Source organism: Schistocerca cancellata, chromosome 4 (genome assembly GCF_023864275.1).
Source record: "Schistocerca cancellata isolate TAMUIC-IGC-003103 chromosome 4, iqSchCanc2.1, whole genome shotgun sequence".
NCBI classification, from domain to species: domain Eukaryota; kingdom Metazoa; phylum Arthropoda; class Insecta; order Orthoptera; family Acrididae; genus Schistocerca; species Schistocerca cancellata.
This window is the reverse complement of record NC_064629.1, coordinates 204,478,844-204,503,196: the sequence shown is the minus strand read 5'-3', so window position 1 is coordinate 204,503,196 and position 24,353 is coordinate 204,478,844.

Sequence of the window (24,353 nt, the reverse complement as noted above, 5' to 3'; positions counted from 1 at the left end):
GAACTCCGAGAGAATCTTTGTCCTATTTAGCATTTCAGACAGGTTTCTCAGTCGCATTTGCTTGCACGGCTGTGTGGAAACTCAAACTCAAACCTCAGCGTTGGAGAATCGACTGACCAGTTGACACAGTGTTGCTCGACGTCACTACTGCAACTGGGTGTAGCAGACTCTGCATGGTGGAGAGGCTGATCCTGAAACGCCCTTTGTCTCTGATAAAGCGTGGCTGTATACAGGTATATGCGGATAGGTGAACTCGTGGAACAACCGACATAGGAGTTCTGAAACTCCTCATGAGCTACATCAAGAGCCTCTGCGCGATGTGAAAAAAGGATTTGGTGTGCAGGTAGTGTAACAAAAATTACTGGACACATCTTTTCCACCAAACCATAAGTCCTTATAAGCATGTGAATAAAATAGCGCAACTTTTCTTCGGAGAGCAAACAACTAAAGAAAACACCGACGGCTATTCCAAGTAGTACAATGCACAGACGATGTGTCTGTGACAGTATCACATGGTGTTTATGATGACAGAAACCAGGCCTTTGCCACTGCCTTGTCATTCCACAGATTCTGCTATTGTGACATCGATTCCTGGAAGTTCCAACTCTAGCATTTCCCCACCTTCCAGTCAAGCGGTGTGCAATGAGTTGTTAAGGCAAAGTTTCGCCTTCCTGCAGAAATTCTCAGCGTTTGTGCTCTAAAATGTCCATGCGCCAAATTTTTTACAGGTCGCATAATATATCGCAATGTACTGAGTAGGGCGGGGTGCCTATTATTTATTGTTTGCTTGTTTATAGGCTTTACCAATAAAATAAATTATCGAATGCTAAATTTAACTTTTACTTTTCTTTACATTGGTATCTGTCCACTTCCCTGAATTCAGAACAGTGTAAAAGCCCAGAACAGACTTATACTGTGCTTTATGCAGCAGCTATACAGCTAGTCTGGGTAACACAAGGGATGCCCTCATCTTCAGATCAGCACAGTGATGGTCTTTCCAGTTAATCACATTTCTGATGTAACAGAACTACCGGTAATCAGGAAGAATGTCACGCTATTGGAGAATGAATTAGAAAATGAGCATCTTACGATGCGATTATCACCACACACGAAACGGAGAAAGTATTCCACTCAGTCATATGCCGGGAAACTGTAAACTACAAAGTAAGGTTAGATACATCTTTCTGAGATAGGGAGGATAATCTAATGCTAAAATTGATTTCTGAACTTTCAAATCGTTTGCCTCTCTAGTGTTATCAAATACCTACTTGATTTGCTGCAATTGAGAAGCAGTAAACAGCAGTCTCTATGTTGAATTCATTGTATGCGTCTGAGTCGTTCAAGGGACCTGAGCTTAATTGCAATCACTATTAATAGTCTGCTATCGAAACCTACTCTGATTCTGTAGTTGTCCATAATATTTTATAGTATTACACAGGTACAGCAATAATTTTCTCATAGGGGAGGATCTGTGCAAAATGAAGTTTGTTGGAATGAACATGCCACTTTCTTCACGTACTATACTATCGCTCTTTACAGTAAGTGTTATTCTCTCTTGTGATCTTAAGAGTGTGAAAAATGTGTGTGTGTGTGTGTGTGTGTGTGTGTGTGTGTGTGTGTGTGTGTGTGCGCGTGCGTGCGTGCGCAATAACATTGTCAGTGGAATCAGGGAATTGTACCCGTTATTAATTTGTACCACAGCTACAAAATTCGTACCTCTTGTACTGCCTGGCATTTAGTGATGTTATCGTGAAATACATGCTTCCTTGCGCCATACTGTCAGCTCTGAGTTCTCTGTCTTGAGGCACGAACTATCTGAAGGCAACACTGATTTTGGTGTAGTTTTTATCTAACGTTTTGGGTACATGGTGAAGAGAATTAATATTATAGGTAAGTGGCAACATAATATTTTGTTTATAGATGAATATACGTTAAATAACCTTAGTTTTCGGACAGTCAACAATCTATATTCGTTGTGGTGATACATCTGTAGGAAATTGACAAAGAAGAAATTGCTACGTTGCTTATAATGTACCGTTATAAGTTTCCGATATTGCATTGGAATAACCGAGCGAGGTGGTGCAGTGGTTAGCACACTGGTCTCGCATTCGGGAGGACGACGTTCAATCCCGCGTCCGACCATCCTGATTTAGGTTTTCCGTGATTTCCCTAAATCGCTCCAGGCAAATGCCGGGATGATTCCATTGAAAGGGCACGGCCGATTTCCTTCCCCGTCCTTCCCTAATCCGATGAGACCGATGACCTCGCTGTTTGGTCTCTTCCCCCCAACAACCCAACCCATCGGAATAATTTAAGATTATAGGAGAGCTTTAAAAAATATGTTTAACATTATTAGTTCGGCACTATCTTTAACATCATATGGAGGATTTTTGAAGCATCCTTTATCATAAGTTGTTAACTGAATAATCATTTTGTATCACAGTGCGCCAATATAAAGGCTTTATGAAAAGTTTAGCTGGAAAGAGTAGCATTTAGCTGTTATACTACATATGAATTGAGATTGTGTTTTAAATAAATATGCATGCATATACAATGTGCGTAAGCTAACAATTATGACGCACACTGAAAATAAAAACAAAAATGCAAACGGAGATAGTTTGGTCACAGTAAAGTTTTAAACCGGACTTGAAAATAGATTGGAAGAGCATGTTTTTACATATAAAAATATGGTGTTCGGGTGAAACATGTCGGACGTAAGAAAACTTGCGTTCGTCATTGCAGATAGAAACTGACTGCGCCATAATATTAATGCAGTACAAGGAAAGCTACGCTAAAAGTGGGCTGAAGGACTCCATCCAAGAAATATCGCCAAATCTGAGGAAAATGAAGAAAGTTCCAAGAAAAACGTCAAGGCCTAGCCAAAGAGGCTGTGAGCTGACGAGCAGACAATAAAAAAATGTATTTGAAGCAAAGGAGAAGCACTCTAGAACTACAGCTCCACCTGTGGGAAGGAAGTGTTCTGGATACTCTGTAGGGAAACCACGACAGAAACTCATTCGTAATATACAGAAGAATGGTACTGCGAGTTGTGCGAGGAAGATCGAATGAAACAAATAATTAGATGCATAAAATTCATAATGTGAACTCATCTGTAGGGTGTAGGTGAGCGAAAAGGTATGAAACATTTATATTGCAATGCCAGCAAATAGTGATGGAAGAACAAAAATATGGAACATTTTCTTAAACTTAATCTAATACGTATCTTTAAGCTCAGGGATGTAGTTATAGAGGTGGTAAAATTTATGCACCAACTGATACAAATTAGGAAACCAATGTCCTAATTTGTACCACATGCAGATGTTTAGCAAACTAAGTGTAGCGTGTTTCTTTTTCTCAGAATTTCCATTCTGTAAATAAGATACCAAGAACAACTTCCTGCAATTGATGATGGAGTTGTTTAAATAATTGTATAATTAACTATTTAAGCTATAATGAATAAAATCTCAAAAGTGATATAATTTGGCAATGCTCCCTATTCAGTGTCGTAATTATATTCGATACATTTTCCACCCTTGTTTGAGCATTTTTGTTTTGTTCTGCAGTGGATGACCAGAATATATAAATAAGTTAATATAACTAAAATCAGTTTCACCATTCCAAGTACAGATTATTTGACTAACAGTATATTATGCAGTAAACATACAGACACAGTGAAGTTGGGAGAAAGTAAATAAAGAGAACAAATGGTCATTTCTGTCTACGACTTTATAGTCATTTGATAATCCAGAGCAAGTCGGGAGGATTCTTGAGTTTCAGATCGGAAACAAAACTGGTAACAAGAAGATACAAAAGTTATGTAGCCAAATTCGTAAGAATAACGGCGTAATTTAGCATCTGATACCACTTTCTCACGATCGACGTGGTAGTGCTCGACCCAGAGGCATCTGTTTCCCGTCTTGCTGATAATATTGCCATAATTGTATTGTCAATGAGACGCGAGGTTGCAGCTATCACCAGATCGTTCTCTAGCGTTCTTGTTAAATGCCAAAGCTCTCCACTCAGCGTTATGAGTTTGAGCATAAACACCGTCCGGAGGAAAGAAGATATGGGTAAAACATCCCGTCCACGACGCCGTCATTACAAACGGACCAGAAGTTATGATTGGACAAGGACTGAACAGAAAATCGGCTATGGTCTTTTGAAAAGAACTGTTCCTGCATTCCTTTTAATGGGTTTAGAGAACTCACCGATAACTTAAATGTGAAGGATTTTAAACCGCTTCTCCATGAAGCGAATTCACAACCTTAACCCCTGACGTCCCTGCGCGGTATTTGCAGCCGGATGGTAAGTTCAGTAGCCCCTATCTCAAAAGGGTGCCTTACGGGGCGTTATTAGATGTCACTCTCTCTGACATATCCATCTTCAACAACAAACAGACACAACATAAACGTGCGGGAGCTCTTATTACAGTCACCGAAACGATGCTGTTACATATTTACAGACCACATGGACAAGATTACGGACTGGTGTCCATCCGAAAGGCTCGTACCTGTGCATGAACCACACGAAACGGAAACAAGTCATTATATAATGGTAATCCGAATAGTCAGAAACTAACATTGTATAATGAAACTACAGTGAATAAAGTTCTTACTCAGGCAGCTTGAAGAAGAGAACGCACTATTCTGCATCGAACATATAAAATGATTTTTGGAGGTATACAACTACGGAAATTTTAAATCGGAACTAACGAGCTTCCATCAGGTTAAAACCTAAGAAAAAAATTCTAATTTAGAGTAAAAAAATTATAAGCGGAATTGAAAGTTAGGAAGAAGCATTTCTTAATTCAGTCCATTCGGCACTGCTTTCACAAAAATATTAAAACAACGTATAGGAAAAAATTAGGAGAACAGAAAATAGATGATATGAGGAAATGGAGCTTTTAAGGCATTGGACGTATTAAAATATCCTTGTAGCGATTTGTCAGTGTGTGTGTGTGTGTGTGTGTGTGTGTGTGTGTGTGTGTGTGTATGTCTCATGTTGTACATAAGAATGAGTGCTTCATCAAGTTGTTTGAATGAGGCATTTTATATACCCTTTTCTACTCACAGCAGCAGCGCAAAATGTAGAATAAAAATAATGATGTTTAATTAAAGTATTGGGGCAATCATATAAGAGATAGCAGGAATTTCCCGAAAACGATGACGCTGAAAATGCCTCTTATTTTTCATAAGGCGATATGAAATATTGAGTACAGTTAACAAAGTCTGGATGTTCGGTTCGCTGGACAGGCACCGAATTCTAGACGGGCGGGCATTCTTCCGTAGCTACGTAAACCACCTTAGCAGCCCACAGCATACGAAATTTGAAGCGACGAATAATACGACATTAACTTTGTTACGACGCTCACGGGGTACTGGACACGTTTTGACATGCGCGCCGCGCGTCGTCTGGCACGCCCCACGAATACAACGCGCCGTTCTTGCGTGCTATGATAGCCGCTGTTTCTCTCGCGTTATCTTACGGTACTGTGGCCACTGTACTCCATACTACGGAAGACTCGCCAAACCCACAAGTAAAAATAATAAGTACGTATTTTTATACTAATTTTGTAAATGAAATGCAGGTCATGTAGGTAATAACAGTGAATTTTTAGCAATGTTTGTTGACAATCTCCGTATTTTATAGCCTTCAGTTATTTAGCGCTTGAGCCAATAGATTAGTTCCAAATCTCATTAAATAAATATTACTTCCACTGATTTCACTTCGGGACATTACAGACAAGTTAATGCGATGGCCGTAATAAATATAAAAGATCACACAGTATGAACGACACTCTCAAGATGTCTCCTAATAAGTCTGATAGTGAACTATCGTCGTTGAGTACCAGCACGAAAATTTACAACGATTTAGTTAAAATTTCCAGTTGATGAACTGAGCCCTGAAAATTATCTTCATAAATAAGAAAGATAAAGAAGACTGTGTGAATGTGCACCTGTTTGCTTTATTCTGGATTGTCTCTTTCTGAGTATATAGTCTCTTTATAAATGTAAGCTGTTGCATACCAAAAAATTCCATTTATAGAAAAGAAATGCGGAACGTGCATAAGCTACCCTCACGTATACAGTTAAGAACTTTCTCATAAAATTTGTCTCTCATAATAAAAATGTTCATGAGATAATGGGAGCTGGATAATGACATACGATAATCTGAGTTACTCTCTAGACAAAAATTCTTGTCCAGGAACTGTATGAAAAAAATTCATCTCCAAAAAATTTCTTGACACTATTCCATTTACAAAATTTCACCATTGAAGGCTTACCAAGCAATAAGAAAATGTTTCATTAGAAATTACAATTGTGTAAGATCAGTACTGGAGAAATCAAAGATGTAACTCAACATGATATTTTATTCTAACACAAAAAGTCCTCATAGTAATGATTAAATTCTTTTCGTCTTTTCAAATCCATTAACATTGACTGTGACGAAACAGGTTGAAAAATCAAACTTTTCAGATTTATACAGTTGCTTATTCGTTGACACTATTCCATTTACAAAATTTCACCATTGAAGGCTTACCTAGCAATAAGAAAATGTTTCATTAGAAATTACAATTGTGTAAGATCAGTACTGGAGGAATCAAAGATGTAACTCAACATGATATTTTATTCTAACACAAAAAGTCCTCATAGTAATGATTAAATTCTTTTTGTCTTTTCAAATCCATTAACATTGATTGTGGCGAAACAGGTTTAAAAATCAAACTCTTCAGATTTATACAGTTGCTTATTAAAAGAAATGGTTCAAATGGCTCTGAGCACTATGGGACTCAACTGCTGAGGTCATAAGTCCCCTAGAACTTAGAACTACTTAAACCTAACTAACCTAAGGACATCACACACATCCATGCCCGAGGCAGGATTCGAAACTGCGACCGTAGCGGTCACGCGGTTCCAGACTGTAGCGCCTAGAACCTCACGGCCACTCCGACCGGCTTTGCTTATTCGCAGCCGTGTTTAAGATTTGACTGTGACAAAACTTTGTAAAAACAGCAAGATACCTCTGTTTTGGATAGCTGTGTTGAACCAAGAATGCCTACCTAAATACTGCAGTAATAAAGTAAAGTATGTTCATTCTATACCTTAAATCTCAGTCTTCTCAAAATAGTATCTATCTTAGTATATACATCACATTCAGTGCATAATGTCCGCCCCTGGTAGCTGAGTGGTCAGCGCGACGGAATGACATACCTAACTGCCCGGGTTCGATTCCCGGCTGGGTCGGAGATTTTCTCCGCTCAGGGACTGGGTCTTATGTTGCCCATACCATCATCATTTCATCCCCATCGACACGCAAGTCGCCGAAGTGGCGTCAACTCGAAAGACTTGCACCAGGCGAACGGTCCAACAACCGGGTGGCCCTAGCCACACAGCTTTTTTTTATTTAGTGCATAATAATAATAATATTCCTTTTGTAAATAATAGTATCTTCCATTAGACCAATAAAATAATTACCAGGAGCACCATGTTCTGCGTCCTTCCTGTGCAAGCTCACTGCTAAAAGACCCGCGCTACGACTCCCTGTCTCCCCTCCTCGCGCTCAACACTTAACACCGGCGCATCATAGCAGAGAAAAGATGACCTAACTTGTCTCCGGGCAGCGCAGCATCACTGAAGAGGCTGCGCGCGAGTAACACGACACAGATATTACATGCGCATCCTAGTACATCAAATACAAGAAATTTACCTATAAAATTATATACACACGACCCTCAACCCCAGCTTGACTTTAATATAAGGCAGAAGGTATGTGTAGGTAGTAAGATAGGCGTGACGTAGCTTGATGTAAATGTGGATAAACAATAGATAGTGTTAGGGAGGAGTGGAAAACTTCTGGTGGAGTTCGTATGCAGTGATAGTGATATGCCGATGACGTACTCGTGAAATACTGCTGATTCCACCTAGAAAGGAGATATGTGAGATCCACTGAAAAACAATTGTGCTACCTGCGCCGAATATTAATATGACAACTAAATAAGATAAAAACTGATTATGTACAGACATACACAGATATCTTCCTTATGCTGCAGTAGCGAAAACGGAGAATGGTAGGGACAAACGGTGACATCAGACTCTACAGTGCATTGCGAAAGGTACGGGGTTTCTGAGAGACGATAAAAAATTTCAAATATGTTTCAGAGGGACCAATGTGCCAATGTGATAGACGGTACCGTTTTTATTGAAACAAGTTAATCCCTATTTATACTTGGAAACAAGGCAACAATTCAAGAAGGTAAATTGTTGTAATAACTTCGTTTATCACCAAAATAAACGCAGCAGTTGTTCAAAGCTGCGTCCCGCAACTTGCATGCACAAATTTCTGACGTATCTGTTAGACCTACCGTGGTCTTGCTCTAACAATTTCACAAACAGCGAAAATTCTTGCCATTCCGGACAAAAGCCTCGTACACGAGAGGCCATAAACTGGGGTAAGACCAGGTGAGCGACAAGGTCATGAAACACGACCATCTGTTCTGACCTATCTCTCAGGGAACACCTGAAGAAAGTGTTCTCGAGTAAGATGTTTAAAATGAGCTAGGGTTCATGTAGGAACTACTTATATGAATGGGTATCTTTCAAGAACGTGGGGTTGCGAACATACTATGCACTGCTGAAGTAAATCGAGAAGGAAGCAGATAAGGGCCTATTAACCTATCATTGACTTATTATGCTCGCAGTTTTATGGTATCTCTACAATGATGGCTGTAGTCAGCTGTTGGCTGGGGGAGTCCCAATTACCCTTCCATGACTATTGCGACTAGTGAACATTCCATCAATACGTCTTATCTGCATGACTATTGTGCAATTCGCTCTTAAGTGTTTGGCAAGGGGTACATAGAACAAACTTCGGACTATTTCAAGACTGTTACACTCTCAAACAGGACATGGGAAAAATGAATACCCATATCTTTCTATGTGATTTCTCATATCTCTTATTTTATTACGATAATGATTTCTCACCATCTAGGTGCGTAGTTAATTAGTTACATGTTCCATATATCATTTGAACGATTGTTTTATCTAAATGATATGGAATGAGTCAGTTTACAGGATATTTTTACTTGGCTAGTGTTAACAGTAATGAATATATTGTTTTATAGTCCTACTCATCTACTCATGCAATTATATAGCTTCAGTGAAAGATGGTAAATGTCATTTTTTTCCTGTAGTGTTGTAAGTACGGGCATCACTGTCCTCAAATTGTGAAGTGTGAAGGATTATTTATGAAGAATTTCATTAGCGAATATATATATATATATATATATATATATATATATATATATATATATATATATATTGTGATGGCCTAATTAAGATGTATAAATCCTGGCAGAGGTACCTACTCGCTTTTATGCAACAAACACGTTGTTTCTAAATTGTGAGGTGCCACAGAAAATTTTACAATAAGACACTATTCAGTGGAAAGTTGTAAAATGTGTCAGGAGCTTTATTCTTTTATGTCCAAGAATAACAATTATCCGATGAGAAAAAGTAACTGAAGTTATTTCTTTGAGCAGCTAAGTGATATGCTTCTTCCGGTTAAAGTTTTTATCAATATATAAAGCAAAAAATTTGGAACGTTCTACCTTCTTTAATGGCTCCTGTTCACGTGCTGCATCAGTTGTTGGTTTGTCTCTAGTTGTTATATAGAATTGAATGTAGTGTGTTTTCTCAAAAATTTAGGGACAATCAATTTTCAGAGAACCACTTAATAATCCTTTGAAATACATCGTTAACAATCCCTTGCGTTGTTTGTACCCTAATGGGATTTATTTTAACACTAGTATCGTCTGTGAAAAGGACCAGTTCTGTTTGATCGATGTGAAGTGGAAGATCATTCACATCTATATATGGAATAGCACTTGACACAAAATTAAACCTTGTGGGACTTCTTTCGACATTTCTCATCAGTCATCAAAACTTTCTCTGCATCCAACACTGTTCGAATTATTAAGCAGCACATTTTTCATTTTGTTTGTTTAAGTATTATTCAAACCAGTTGAGTGTAGAGCTGCCAGTTCCATAAGACGTAAGTTTTTCTTAGAGAGTTACATGATCCAAGCAATCAAACGCCTTGGAAAGATCACAAAAATACCAAATATGGTGTTTTATTATTTATAGCATGTATTATTTGGTCAGTGAATTTATAAATAGCATTCTCAGTCGAGCAACCTTTCTGGGATCCAAACCGTGATATCCTAAGAAAATTGCTTCTACTTAAATAAGAGACTACTCTTGAGTATATTGCTTTTCGAATATTTTCTAAAAATACGTCAATATCGAAACTATCGATAATTATTTAATTCTTTTTCTCAACTTTCTTATAAAGAGGATTAACACTTCGATCATTTACTATGTCTGTAAAAATTCCATGCTCCTGTGGTGCACTTTATATATCTCTAAGGACATTACCTATTAAGTTAGAACAATTTATCAGAACTGTGTTAAAAATTAAGTTAACACCAAACTAGGTTTTTTTTAAAAAAATTCATTGAATGATATTCGTACCACTCAAAGATTTGTGAATTGATATTTTTGATATAACATTCTCTTGCTTCTTCAACTGAACCATTTAGTCCTAGTTTAACTGCTACATTTAGAAACTGATTGTTAAAAAAGTGCTTACAGGTTGTGAATTGTCATTCACAACATTGTCCTTTAGTTTAACTATTATGGCATCTTGTGCACTGATTGATTGTCCTATCTCCTGTTTCACATTATATCATGTAGTTCTAATATTATAAGCTGCATTCCTAAGTTGTGTCAGGATACACATATTTTTTGCCTTTTTAATAACTTTCCTGAAAATATTACAATTTTTTGTAGAATACAAGAAATTACGAATCTTGACTTATTCTGACCTTTATACAAATCTTCCTTTTCCTCTTACATGTCTTGTTTTCAGCCCACTATTGTTTTGATGAAATAAACTAATTTTACTGTTTTTGGAAACTTTTAAATATATTATTGTCCTTTTCTGTTTTGATCTATTTGAAGAGTGTCACTCCACAACCTGTCTCCAATCTAAAAATTGTGCCATTCTGACGCCAGTAATCACAAGAATTTTGGCATAATGTTTTGGCATTCGGGGAGAAAGTTAGTGATCGAAATTTTGTAAAAATATCTGGCTCCGAAGAAAAATGTATTTGTTTAGTGATAGCTTTCTCTGCTTGCTTATCATTTCTGCTGCACTCTCTTTCCTATTTCAAGGCTGTTTGAAGCATGCTTGCAGAAGTTTAGCTGAGAAGCTCTTACACACTTTCCATACAGCTCCGATATCTCCCCATGCGATTTCCGTATTTTTTTTGTATATTTGGAGCTCTGAATTAGTGTCCATCCATTTGCTTCGCACGAAAAGATGTACGCATGGGTACAACCACGGTTCCCAAGAGAGCCGAAAACATTTTTCCGCGAAGGCATCGACAGTCTTGCCTCACAGTTTGGTAACTATAATAATAGATATGACGATTATTTTTGAAATAAAAAACAGTTTACTTACTTTTTTCCATCTGTCTGGTTTTCATTTGACTTCCTGTTATAGCTAAATCGACAGCCTTTAAATTTGTGTGATTTATCGTGTAACCGAAATTTTTTATTCTTCGTGTAGAGGACCTCACACCATTTTTTATTGTTTCTGGTCAATTGCCGCTTTTCTGTCCGTGCACATATCTTATCTAAATCTTTTGAGGACTTTACTATACCGTAAACGACTGAATCATGGGCAAACAATGTAAGACGAGTGCCCAGCCTGTCTTCCAAATCGTTTACATAGGTTATGAGTACCAGAATGCCTCTAACAGTTTCTTGGGGAACCACAGATATCACTTCGGTCTCTACAGAAGTCTCCCCATCACTTACTAAGTACTGTGAACTTTATGACAGGAAATCACGAATCCATTCGCACAACTGCTACTTCATAGGCACGCAATATGATTAGAGATTCTGGTACCAAAAGCTTCAAGCAAGAAAAATACAGTACATATGCAGCAAACTGAGTACCTACAATACAGTTCCGTAGCGTAAATTGATTCACTATAACACAGGTCTGAACATCTTCTGCGAATGGTAGGTGTGTACTGCTCTTCCTATATTGACTTTGGACACAGTACTGTGCGACAGACCCCTTTCAGGAGCAACTGCTAGAGTGCTTATTGTAGTCTACCTGCCAGGCGATTGGTACTGGTTCTTACAAGTTGAGAGTCTGTACAGTTTGTTGTCCTCTTGCACCCTTGCAATGTTGTATCACTTTTTTTTTCCTGAACTATTGGAAGAGCCTTGGAATTACAGTGTGTGTCGAGCGTTTCACATAATTGATACTTGATCCAAGACGGCTTTCCACCTTCCCTACAGCTTCAATTTGCTTCTCATTCTAAGAAAACCGTGTCGGCTAATTTTATAACCAGGTCAACGCTATTACACTAGAGCGGATCGACTGTCCACTTGAGCTTGTAAACACAAACTGCAGTCATAAAGACGTTTACTTCAGGGCCTACAGCGTTAGCATATACAGAACGCCGTCTGAATTGCGTTAGTTGAGATTTCTGTCCACAATCCTCACAGGGTAGTCCAGAAGGTACTACTATGTGGTTCGAGACCGCGCGACTGCGTCTGCTTGCTCCAATAAGTCAGAAGGGAGGGTTGATGGCATCTGCAGGAGAAGAATGAACATTTCTCTTGCGGTCTCACAGAGTCTGCGTCGTGTGTAGCAGATCCTTTTCTTAACCGGGGCTAGGATAACACTTCAAGTCATCTGGCTGGGGAGTGGAGTTCCGATTTGACGAACGACGTTCACAAAAGATGCCATCATTCGACTGTTCAAATGGTTCAAATGGCTCTAAGCTCTATGGGACTTAACAGCTGAGGTCATCAGTCCCCTAGACTTAGAACTATTTAAACCTAATTAACCTAAGGACAGCACACACATCCATGCCCGAGGCAGGATTCGAACCTGCGACCGTAGCAGCAGCGCGGTTCCGAACTGAAGCGCCTAGAACCGCTCGGCAACGGCGGCCGGCCACAACGCGTAGTGCAGGTACTCGCTGTAATGGAACACATCCACGTGCTGACGTTGACAGAGGAAAAAATGTAAACATAAATCGAATGCACTCCGGCATTCCGTCCACCATTGTCAGTTGAAGAGTTGTGTGAGTAGAATCGACACCAACGCAGAGAAGGCAGGAATGCTACTCTTCTATGGGGAATGTGAGTTAGCAGAACAGTAATTACAATACTGTTTTCTTATGTACGGGTACATTTAGTACAGTAGTTTAGTACTTTTAAATACTGTTGTGTAGAGTAGACATATAGTAGAGGTTGTCATTCCTACAAACTGCGACATAACGTTTTTGTTGTTGTTGTTGTTGTAGTTGTTGAAGGTAGGTGAAATGCTAAGCAGGTAGCGGAACTGTACAGAGAGCGATATCCTGACAAGAACCCACCTTTTCTCGTCTTGTTGCGACGCTTCAGAGGACGGGAAGTTTCAACCCACGACAACGCAATCGTCGTAGCACTTGCATAGACGAAGCTGCCGAAGTTACTGTTCTCAATTCTGTTGCTATGAATCCATATGTGAGCACATGACAGCTTGAACACGAGATTGGCATTCCTAAAACCAGTGTACATCGTATTCTTACACTTCACCGGTTCCATCTTTACCATGTACACCTATATCAAGGATTACATGGGAATGATTTCCAGAATCGTGTACAGTTCCGTCAGTGGGTACAGCAGCAAATCCTCTGTAACCCGAACTTCTTCTCCAATGTTCTATTTAGCGATGAATATTCCTTCTCAAACAAACGACAGGTAAATACAAGGAACATGCATTAATGGTTCAGCGACAAGCCACGATGGCTTAGACAGGTGGAACAGCAGCGTCAATGGAGAGTTAATGTCTGGTGTGGGATGCTCGATACTACAATTATTGGCCTTTATTTCATCAATGGTAGTCTAAACGGCACAGCGTATGCCAGCTTCTTCAGATGAATTCTTCCTCCTCTTCTGGATGAAGTGCCGCTAAGAACCAGAATGCTTATGTGGTATCAACACGTTGGATGACCAGCACATTATGCCTTGCGTGCACGTCATGTTCTGAACCGAAGGTATCCTGCAGATAGATTGGTCGAGGAGGAACAGTTACTTGGCCTGCTAGGTCTCTTGATTTAACTCCTCTGGACTTTTTCTTTGGCGATGCATTAAAGACGTTGTCTATCGCGATATTCACACAACTCCAGATGTCATGCAGGAACGTATCGAGCTTGCTTGTAATTCTCTTCAGCAGGCAACACTGGAGGCAATAAATACAGTAATTCATTCAACGAGTGCACCAGTGTTTCGGTGCCCAGGGTCATCGCTTTGAGCACCTCTGAATGTTCTACTCCGGGGCAATGGTACAGGAGAGTCAAAGGCAATATTTTGTTATGTATTTACTTGGTTGTTTTCTGACAACTCCAGCAAGTGGACGAGTTTGTGATCCCGGTCTCAGAGTCAATGTTGTGTTATGCAGTTAATAACGTTGTGTTTCAGTGAATGGAACACTGTGATACATTTTTGAATAAGTCTTTAGGAGAGGAAATGAATTACCAAATAAAAAATACAGGGTGCTATTTAAGAAAGTCATACCGCTGTTCATATCTTTGTAAAAGACAAAGCTACAAAGAAGGCAGTCATGCTGAATGATGTCCCCCTGACGGCTAAAGAACATTTTCTTGAAACATTTTGTAATTTGCATCTGGACGAACAGTTATTTAGGGTAGTCAGGATAAATGGGACACCCTGTATAAGGAGTGTTCAAACAAAAAGATATGAAACGTTATAACAATCAAACCGGTGGGAATTTGCTTATGCCGCTTTGAGATAACATAGTGAGACAACAAGGGACGCGAATGTAGTGTCGTCACATCCCCCTAAGAAATTCAAAGCTGTGCCCTCAGCCGGCAAGGTGAGCTTACCGTCTTTTTCGAGTCCGATGTCCGATGCTCATCGAATTCCTCGAGAACAGAAAAACCATTAACAATGACGTATACAGTGAGACACTCCGTAGCCTAGTCCATCAAGACCAAATGTCCTGGGCTGATCACGGAGGGAGCGATTCTGTCCCATGATAACGTGCATCCACACATTTCTAAAAGTCACACTAAGTTCAGTGGCCAATTTCAAGTGGGAGCAGCTTCCCTTTTTCGGCAAATTACTTCACACGGTCAAGATATAATTTCTTCAACTATTCAGTTATGGCATCCATGACTGAAACAAACATAAAGGTCCACTGTTGGTACTGTTTCACGCCAAAAATATAAAAATTGAGGTTATCGAACAATACTATGAATATCTATTTTAACCGCATAATAAGGCATGTACGAAAGTCTTACTACTTTGTAAATAATACTCTCTTGTTTTTTTCATAAAAATGAAGCATTTTCTTCAATAATAAAATGCAACAGTCCTTCGGAAATTTATGATTGCTTCAAATGTAATTACGAACTAACTAAATAACGAAATAGTTATTTGAATCTGTGTGTTAGATATTAATCTATATTTTGTGTTGTCGTTGGTATTTTACCTGTATGGTAAATATTTTCCATTATCTTTATAATATATTTTAGGACCCTTGTATCGGAAGCCTACAAATATAAAAGAATAAAAAAGAGGGAGAATGGCCACTGGTGAACATCTCGAAACCGAAAGCTACGATAAATGAACAAAGATTGTGTCTTCGTTCGCTGAGTAGAGAGCCAATGAAAGCCTGTAAGCTACGACAAGCATCGTGCTGTGTAAGGGTGATAAGGTAGTCACTCTTAGTGAATACAAATAAATCCTAAAATTATTACGAAATACGAAAGAAGTTTATGTTGATATTTGTTAACTTGGGCTGATAATCGACAGGAGAAGAAAGCCGCCGTCTACCGAATATCCGAAAATTTCCATATCTCATAGACTTTAGAATTAGTTTTCAATCGGCGTGGAGGTGATGCCCCTCTCTCTCACTGTATTTACAGAACTTTACTAAACACTTCAGAAGCACGAGCTGAACGAACGGAAGTGGACAGAGTAAGGAAAAGCTGTTGAAACACACAAATCTACTAAATTTCGTTAGAGTGATGGAGACTCTATCTTCAGCACAGCTTATGATACCCATTTGGACGGAGTCCAAACACTCACAACAAATTGACTGTTCAGAGCGGGCAACAGAAACACATGTTTACTACTAGCAGCATCAAAAGAAACCACTCCTCTTATTTCCTTTCCTCTTTCCGTTCCACTTTCTTTCTCTATCCTTTCGTTTCTTTTCGTTTTTAATCGCATGTGTAGCGCAGGAAGAAACAATATTAATTACGTAGAAAGTTTTCTCTTGCAAGCAACAATTAATATCTACGTCGACATATATATTCCTCAATCCAGTTCCATGGTGTGCAGGAAGACGGCTGTCGGTAAACCTCTGAATGAGCTCGAGTGTTTCTCGTTTTATCCTCATTGCAATTTCGTGAGCTATTTGGTACAGGAACTAATATGTTGCTTGGCTCTTATTGGACCGTATGCTATCGGGAATATCAGCAGTAAACTTTTTCATGACGCACCCGCGTTTAGAAAACGAATTTGTGACGAAAAGTGCTAGTCTTCTTAGCGTCTTCTCCACCTCTTATATTAATTTTACCTTCGGTAAGGGTCTCAAACTGAAAGTTGCAGTGAACCTTAGTCTGACATCTGCTTTTCCTACAAGTGTTTTTATGTGGTCATTCCACTGTACGCCAACCTGGACACCTACGTCTAGATGTTTGACGGTTGTTACTGTTTTTATTTATTGAGTGCCTATCGTGTAGTAATGGGTATTTCCATCAAATTTACGTACAGTGCGTTAAATTTGTTTATGTTAAGGATCACCTGGCAGGCCTAGCAACCATGCGACGATCCCTTGCGCAGTGGATCCTACATTTCGATGCGATTTTTCGTTGTAGAGGGGATCGGAAACTTTCTGAGATATCGATAACACATTTGGATTTTATCTATAAGAATATTTACTCAGTTACTGAGTCTCCAGCCTTCAAGCATTCACTGGACCGCCTCAATAAACAATTGCTGCTGCTGCTTACTTTCCACTTTTAATTTTTTTCTTCTTTCATAATGTGTCTTCATATACCCAGGCAATTATCTTTTAGGGAAGCGATGGTTCCTTTGAAAAGCACATGTCCGATTTTCTTTCCCATTCTCCCCAATCCGTGGCTTTGATACGTGTCTAATGACCTCGTCGTCGACGGCAGGTTAAATTCTAAGCAAATTCTTATTCACTAAAAGCTAGGTATTTATAAGGCGATCGAAAATTTCTGTTAGAAGGCCACACTAACCGCTTTTCTACACGTCCGTGCTTATATACGCGAATCGGAGTCACCGTGGGTTGCATGTACGCTGCGGCAAGGTGTCCAGAAAGAAACTTGCTGATCGGGATTATAAGAAACAAACGAATTAATCATGTAATGTACAACGGAAATTTTAATTTTATTAACGTGTACAATAAGCCATTGTGCTGTACTCTGTCGAAGGCTTGAGTAATATCATGGCGTATACATGTCATAGATTTGTCATTATATTGCTTCCTATAGTCTTAAAATTACAGGAAATCTGCGTGTTTTGGACAAAAACTGGACTGATATCTGTTATAACCGATTTTTCGTTGCTTATTTTATCGATTCTAAGAAGTATGAGCGCTGAGTTACTTTAGTTATTGATGACAAGAGGCTGATAGATCCATACTGTTTTGCGTGATTATGGTCTTCGCTTTCTTTTTAACTACCTTGACATGCTTCCGTTGGCTGGTAAAATGCTACAAATTAAATATTGTATCTACAATAACACCCAAGAATTTACGACCACTTGAAGGGAAGCGTTTTTTCCATTAACATCAGGGCATTAACATTATATAAACTGACACAGGATTTTGTTAATGTCACGTGGATCATTTAAACTAGTGAGTTCATTTAACGACTGTCGTTAACAGGAACGGCGCTCTAACGTGCAGTGTGTGCAGTATTTGACGTGAAGGATGATGCAAATTTTTTGCTTAAGCCTGTCTCTTCTCTCTTGCCCATAGCAGAGCCTTCTCATAAAAGAGCAATTATCGTTGGCCTAACTAGAACTTTCGAGTCTATTTCCAAACCCAATTAGACCCAACACCACTCATTTTGAGTCGATACTGCCATGCATCATTTACATGTTTCTTTATTTTTTTCGCTGAAACCCTTGGTTAGCATATTTAGTTCGGTTTGTGCTGTTGGGCCATGTGTACTTCGCCAGAGTTTCCTAGTATAGTTCCTACTTTTCTTGAACTGCTGAAACTTGGATCGAAATTCATATGTATATTTTGTATGACGGAAGGGGAGTATTGTGCCTCAGTTAACTGCTGTTGTCCCAGTTTGTTTTTGTAAACGGCTCTTCTTGTAATCACAGCTGCATTACAGCCTCGATGCGGTTGACAACACAAATCATGGTTTATCTGTGGGGTTTACACCATTTCCAGTTTATGTTTTTACTATTTCTCGAAATTTTCTTTTCAGATATCGACGTATCCCCTATTATTAGCCGGCCGCTGTGGCCAAGCGGTTCTAGGCGCTTCAATCTGGAACCACGCAACCGCTACGGTCGCAGGTTCGAATCCTGCCTCGGGCATGGATGTGTGTGGTGTCCTTAGGTTAGTTCGGTTTACGTAGTTCTAAGTTCTAGGGGACTGATGACCTCAGATGTTATGATCCATAGTGCTCAGAGCCATTTGAACCATTTGATTTCTATTTTTACTAATAAGGGATTGTGACCAGAATTTGCGACACAAAATTGACAAGAGTCGGCACATTTTTAGAGTGTACACTGCAGAACATCGAGATCAATTGGGATGTAGCCATATTGGTGGAGTAATAAGTTGATTCATTTGAAGAAAGAATTAATTATTTGAAATAAGCATTATAAGTATGAAAATCTCCAGCTTGAATTAATTGTACTTGAATTCTACAGGGATTGATCAGAATTCAAATCTGCCACTGTATTAATGATTGCTAGGTACCCACAAGATTAGCTGACAGCGCTAATGCGCTGCTTCCTGGACTCGGATCGAATCCGCCCGGCGGATTAACGACGAAGGCCGGTGTTCAGCCAGCCTGGATGTGGTTTTAGGCGGTTTTCCACATCCCACTAGATGAATACTGGGCTGGTCCCTATATCCCGCCTCCCAGACATTTGAAAACGTTGGCACTATTTCATGGCTTGCACTAGATGCAGACACAGAGACACAGCTGGGGTACACTAATTCCGTCCCGGGGCGGGGGGGGGGGGGGGGGGGCGACAGGAAGGGCATCCAACCACCCACCCTCTGAAACTAACATCGCCAAATCCACAGTAACAAGGCCGACCCCACGTTGCAGCAGGACAAAGCCCTAAGAAAATGATGAAATGATTAGTGATTGTTAGGTTCACCCAGAGCATTAGTGACAACGGTGGTCATTTTGTATAGAATTCCTGTAGGTTTGTAGTGAAATGCTACGCTTTCTATCAAAGAAAGAGGAAATATTGTTTGACTTGAGTGTACTGTGTAATGCGCAGCGCCATGGTTTGCTAAATAGCGAGGTGATCCAGACCTCGATCTAATCTTCGCAGCAGAACACTGGCCAGGAGGAGTGTGGATTTTATGCGGTTTTCCACGATCGTTTAGGTGAATGCTTGGAAGGCCCATGACTTCTGCCTCAGAGAATACGGTACACAAACAGTTAAAATACGATAACATACAGAACAAAATTTGCGCGATATACAGACATATGGCGGCACAAGAGTTCCACCTCACTCAGCTTACCTTGAACGATTGTGACGTCAGTAAGGTCATCCGACTACAAACTTAAACATAAAGAATTGAATACAATTTGCCAAATTCTCAAAACGAAGACCCCGTAGTAGATGGGATAAACGTTATGGAAAAGGAAGCAAGAAGGAAGAGCAAATGTTGGTTTATTTGCCCTCAACATTGAGAATACTGCAAACATTTAGTCAGTTTCATGAGCAGGTGTTTCTTCCCAGTTACCAAGATAATCTTAGCCGGCCGTTGTGGCCGAGCGGTTCTAGGTACTTCAGTCCGGAACTGATACGGTCACAGGTTCGAATCCAGCCTCGGGCATGGAGGTGTGTGATGTCCTTAGTTTAGTTAGGTTTAAGTGGTTCTAAGTCTAGGGGACTGATGACCTCAAATGTTAATTCCCATAGTGCTCAGAGCCATTTGAACCAAGATAATCTTAAATAATCGCCTGTAGATACGTGAGAGATGAACAGAAGAAACAAAAGACATTCAAACGCCCTTGGCAGTCGCTTCAAAGACTCCAATTACGCAACTAATAAGGTGTAGGATCTCTGTCAACTAATACTTCATCGGTAAGCACGCGACGCATGCGCTGCCTAGTATTTTCCAAATCACCGCGCATAAAAACGGGACTCTTCCGGGGCTCATATCTCGGTTTCTGTTGGGGATAAAGAGGCAGAGTCAAGTGTTTTGGGTAGTCATTTGGCTAAGGACCATTTTCATACCCAACAGAAGGATCGTCTTACTGTCATTATCCTGCAGTACAGTACCAATGTTTCAATATTACACATTTCCTCCAGCTTAGGTAACTGGATCAAATCGGATTGCTCCTTTTGCATTATATGTGGTCTATGGTGCACCTTAAGAGACTTATGGAGCCACGTTATTTCATGCGCGATTCCTTACAAAACAACAAAGAAAGGATTTTTAACCATTTTTTTCAAACCGAAACACAGCTGCGGATTCCAAGACGACTATGTACAGTAAACCGCTGAGATTTTTAAAATATATTTTCTAAGATCCCGATCTTGAACAACCTTGAAAATTTTCATGGTATCTTTACCGCCTCCGTGACACTGAGGTTCAAAGTTACCACACTTCTACACGTAAAATATGCACCTAAAACCTGGTATGAGTAGAAATATAAATAATAAATAACCGCAGAAAACTGCTCAAGTTTTAACGGTATATTCTCTAGGCGTTTATCTAGAAGCATCATCTTTACGTTTCAAAAAACTTTATTAACTCATGACCGGTTCCTTGGAAAATCTCAAAAAAGCGTTTTTTGTCATTTTCACGCACCAAAACCGTGCCGTGAATTTCAGGACGACTGTGTGCAGCAAACTGCTGAAATTCGTACGATATATTCCTTAAGTTCCCGATCGAAAAAAACCTTGAAAATTTTATTGATATCTTTCTCGTTTCCAATATACAGAGGTTCAAAGTTACCTTACGTTAACACGTAAAATACGCACGTAAATCCGGTATGAGACCAAAATGTAACTTATAAAGTGACGTATCACGGAGAAATATGCTGTTAAGTGTCTCAGTTATCATTGTAAGGGTTCTGGAGGTAGTACTGAAGCACATGCAAAATTTTTGTGCACCTAAAATTCGGTGTAAAAGGTGCAAAATTAGTTTTGCGTGTTCTTCAATTTCAAATAAGTAAACTATGAAAATTTTACTGACCCATAAAGTTCTTTTCATATGAATGACATGCCCTACTGTGGCACGGAAAAGAAGTGAGCCAGCGGAAAAATGCTCCTGTCGAAGCACAGGAAAGGCTAATACGCTCCTGTTCAAAAGATTTGACATAAAAGTCGGCTACCAGCTGCTTAAGTCTACCTTCCTCGACAACTTTAAGACTTTTCACAAAAATTTCCCCATGCGAATGTATTCGCGCTTTTTCTTAAGCTGATATAGAAGCAAAGAGTAACAGTGGGAAGGAGACGGAAAACTAATAAATACTGGAAGGTAGTTGTCCTGGTTGCGGTATAGAAAGAGCGAAGGAGACAATGACACTGTGAGAGAAAGACAGGAACACAGTGGCTGTGGAACATAATTGACAACGACAGGATAGTGCTAGGAAAAAAGTGAAGGGGACACTATCAGTGGGAGAGCTATAAAGAGAAAGAGAATGTGTAAGTGGGTGAGAGCCAGTGATAATGAGAGACAGAGTCTATGACACTGACAATGGGGAATCAAAGATAGTGACTGTGGGAAGAGACAGCAGCAGAGGGAAGGAATGGATGAGGTAGTAGCAGTAAGAGAGAGCAAGAGGGAAACAGTGATAGGAGAGGAGACTGTATTAGTAGGACAGAACAAGGGAGACTATGACTATGAGACAGGGGACAGTGACAGTTAGAGAGACAGAAAGAGATAATGACTATGAGTTGGGCTGAATGAGTGAGGGAGAATGTGTAAGTGGGAGTTAACAGATACGGGAGACTTACAACGATGGACTATTGGGTGTGAGCGAGTTACAGGTAGGGGAGCTTGTGGAGTGAGAGGTGAGCTCCTTGTTAAAAAGAGCGCGAATATGGTCGCAACACAAAACTTTTGGGACAGATTTTAAAATTACTGAGGAAGGCATAATGAGGCATCTGGTACCCCTCCTTTCAGTCACAGTATAACATGAACATATTCGCATTTTTCGTGCTGTGATAGGAGTAATGTTCTTTATTTATTCAGAGAGAATTTTTCTGAGGATCCGTAGCTGATAATATTTCGGCAAAGTTCACTGCTTCAGTCGCTTTATACATATATTATTCTGCTCACGTAGTATGGTCCGAAGACTGTTTACTTCAAGCACTTGATAATGAGGCTTAGTCCTTGAAACTAGTTGTTAGTAAATAAAAAAGAAGTTGAGTATATCTGTAGACGAGTTATTGCTTGTAATACGTAACGTCTCCGAGGATAGAGCTTGGCACAAGTAGCTCCCGTGAAATTCAACTAACGGGACTCCCAACTTCGGAGACCACTACTACTATGACCTATTAGAACTCATTCAATTCTCCCCGTTGTATCATTCTTACGGAAGTCCCGTCTATGATAATGACGCAGTATTTGTGTGCTTGCTCACCCTCGAATACCAATGACGTACCAAAGAGAGAGCTCAGTAGGGTATCCGGAGATGTGCAGTCACTTAGTGTAACTTAGTGTCCGCATAGGGGAAAGTGCCGAATATTACATGCCCTCTCTAAAGGACGAATGTAATGTGTAAAAGTAGAGTTATCGCCGAAAATGATGTACATGAAACATGCTCGTCAAGCCCTTGGTCCAGAATAATGAAATAATCAACCACAAACCAACGTCTTACTATATGAGCGCCCAGCTTAAAGCGATATTAAGCCTGCCATCCTTCTTTGATAAGCCCTTATACACTGACTAAAATGATGGGTAATAATTCTGTGACAGATTCTGTCGTTTTAAACTAATACATACGACTGCCTTTTCAGTCTGACCAGCTGCAGTCTTTCTTTAGAAGTACTCGCTGAAACTAAAAAAGACGATTCTGGTTTGGCAGGCAGACACGTACAAGACAGTGTCTACAATACCAGGCTATGATTTGACTTTAGTTTTATTAGCAAATGTGAATGGTCTGGACGGTGCTAAGTGTTCTGTATGCCTGAGGTGAACCAAGCAGACTGTGAAAGCTAGAGTATCACAGCATTCTGTCCTACAAAAGTCTACGATGAATATATATTTCGTATTTCTAGGTGACATGTGAGAACCATTCCTCTCGGAGCTGAGCATTTGAATCATGTCACGTTGTGATCTCATTCATCGTCCGCCCCAGTAGCTGAGTGGTCAGCGTGACGGATTGCCGTCCTCCGGGCCCGGGTTCGATTCCCGGCTGGGTCGGAGATTTTCTCCGCTCAGGGACTGGGTGTTGTGTTGTGTTCACCATCATTTCATCCCCATCCGGCGTGCAGGTCGCCCAATGTGGCGCCGAATGTAATAAGACCTGCGCCAAGGCGGCCGGACCTGCCCCGCGAGGGGCCTCCCGGCCAATGACGCCAAACGCTCATCATCATCATCATCATCTCATTCATCCAAAGTATTCAATGATATTTGTTGGAAACTGCACTCTTTGTTTCATATTTCAAGATGAGAAAGTACAAAATAATTAGCTCAAAATATTATAGTAAATTTTTACAAGTTATTCGAAGACATTCTGTAAATTATGAAACAGAAATTGTGGGATTTCTGAGGTCATCGTGTTGTACAGTTAATGTTTTAATGCAATTTGCAAAATGTTTGTTTAAATTTACAAACTGTTGAGTTCATAGCAAGTATTGTTGTTACACTACTGGGCATTAAAATTGCTACACCGAGAAGAAATGCAGATGATAAACGGGTATTCATTGGACAAATATATTATACTAGAACTGACATGTGATTACATTTTCACGCTATTTGGGTGCATAGATCCTGAGAAATCAGTACCCAGAACAACCACTTCTGGCCGTAATAACGGCCTTGATGCGCCTGGGCATTGAGTCAAA